A 2,673-nucleotide genomic window follows, 5' to 3' on the forward strand; every position below is an offset into this window, starting at 1 on the left:
ATGTGGGAACAGCTGATGATGGATTAACAGAGGAAGGCACTACTAGGATTGGTTTAAAGCCAGTAGATGAACTCTGTGATTTGGTTCGTTATGCTTCCCTCCCAAAAACTTCACCTCCTCTTCTCCTCCCTCTTTCATTCCCTCACACTCGAGCCTTCTGTTGTTTTCTCAAAATTTATAACACATTTTTCATATTTATCAACCTCTTATCAAAATCCACAGCCTCATATCCTCACGCATCCAGAGTCCTATTGGCCTGGCGATCATTTTATCTGTCTTTTTATCCCTGTATTTCCTTTCCATTATCTGCTCGTTTTTTCCACTTCTTCACAAACAATTAATCAATCTCCTCCTGCCAGATTCAAGTCATCTATCTCCCTCTCTCCACCCTTCTCTTGCTCATCTGCATGCTGGTCTCTGTTTATGCTCTCTTGTCTTTTTCTCAATTCATTAATTCTTTCTCTGTGTTTGTCTCTTCGGCGGCTGTGCGTGGAACATAAACTTCATTGAGAGAGGTTGTCGTGTGATATTGTGTTTCCCCCTGTTTACTGTGATCAATGTGTCTTGTTATCTTGCATGCTTGTTTTTATTGAGCCTGGCAACGGCTGATCGATATCCTCGGTATAGACACTCATCACTAGCCTCATCCCTCTCAGTACGTATGTGCTGGCAGATCAATAACAATGATCCCACTTCATTTACATCCAGGGCCCATTCACAAAACGACTCGAGGAGAGAGTATAATCCTCAATAATCCTGATGTAAGTGTGCTGTAAATGTACATCACAGCTGGGGAACTTCAGTCTGAATGACACTCATGTCCTCAAAACTTTGATCATATGACAGTGTAGAGGTAAAGGCTAAGGGTAGTCCCTCCTTTAAAACATACGGGACTGAACCCTGTTATCTCTCCAATATAGCGAGTCTGCTGGAACGTTGTCAGTTAGACAAAAAAAAAAAAAGCATACTTACTGTAAAACACTCAGAGATACCAAACCAACATCAAAGCACCCGTGGCGATGATAGCCAACTGTTGCATCTCCTCACGTTGCCTGTGTCTCAGCCAAACAGCACATGGACACACCACAAAGACTAAAGCCAATGGCCAAATAACATGTTTGTCCTGCATCTGCATGACGGGATGTAACCTACACAGCATCAGGCGGCGCTAGTTTGTATGAAACATTCAAAACAAGAATCTGGAAGGCCGACTGGATGGATTCAAGACGATAGTTAGCCAGTTAGCACGTTAATAACACAACCCATTGCTGAAAGAACAAGTAATATTTACCGTGCGCTACCGAACAGTAACCCAGTTATTATGAACGTTTTCTCCTAAGATTGAATTTCCCAGGATGCATTGCGAAACTATCCAGTCATTCATAATTTAGCCGACATGAATATCTACAGAGTTCTACATTCTAGAACGTCGACCATATGTGTGACGTAGGTGAACACCTCTGTTACGCTAATTTGCATGAAGTGGCGTCCCGATTCATAGGTAAAATTCCCTACTCCTCAACACTACCCCATCGTCATTGAGGGGAATCTATCTGGCGAGTGCACTTGAAACCAAGGGGTAAGGTTAAGGGAAGAAAACTGCAATTGGCCCATACTTTACCTAATATAAGCAGTCTGTTTCGATCTTGCTCTCTTGACTTAGGTCATTTGTTTGCTTTCCTCACTTCAGTTTTGTCTTCTTGAGCACTGAGTTGAACTGCCGGTCGGAGTGATTTCATTCACAGACAGGCTCTGCTGTCTCTAGGGCCAATTCAACATGCTGAATCAGCCGGGAAAATGCCGACAAGGATCGACAAGAGTCGCCAGTGCAGGACACGTTGCAAAAATTAGATCAACAGATGCTTACTGACAGCCCGACATTGACCAACAGCCAACCATAAGTTTAGTGTGAAGTAACTCTTTGCAGTTATATTTGTATTAACATGCCTGTGAAGGATTAAAGGAATGATGGCTTGTCTTCTAAAGATATCAGGGGTTATTTATCTTGTTTTGTTTTGTAAAATTCACATTACAACTGAAGGGGCCTGTCTTAAGATGTTCTAAGAAGTTTCTTTGGATGTTAACTGCTGAGTCAACTCTGACAACTCATCTAATCGGAGAGCTGGGTAGAGGTTTGTTTTTCCCTGTAGCTTTTGTTTAACTCTGCAAAACCTTCTTCTTGCAACAAGTACCAAGTTTTGTTTTTAATTTTTGTTTTCAATTCAGTTCAATTTTAGCTAGTTTCCAGGGTGGGTTTGCTCGTTTAAGTTTAGTTTGTATTGTGAAGCATGAACATGTGCACCAATGCCTCGTAATGCTTGCTGTGTTGACAAATTTGACCACATTGACAAACTCAAGACATTACCTATACATTTTTAGTTATCTGAAAGTGCACAATATGATTCATTGTTAGTTTTATTTTTTTCTGAAGTTTAGTTTTTATTTTAATTGCAGTTACCTAAAATGTTGTTTTACCCACCTAGTTGTAATTTTTATTTTAGTTTTAGGATAACTTTGGTACAGGTGTGTGGGGCTGTTCATGAAAACCCTTGATCTCAGCAGGCTTTGTGATTTGTTGTATTTCAGGCCATAATTAACTCCACAGAAAGTGTCAAAATTGTTTCCAAAATGCAGACTGATAACAATGCCAGATTTACTGCTGTGTAAACTCAT

This window comes from Epinephelus fuscoguttatus, linkage group LG4, assembly GCF_011397635.1.
Source record: "Epinephelus fuscoguttatus linkage group LG4, E.fuscoguttatus.final_Chr_v1".
NCBI lineage: Eukaryota > Metazoa > Chordata > Actinopteri > Perciformes > Serranidae > Epinephelus > Epinephelus fuscoguttatus.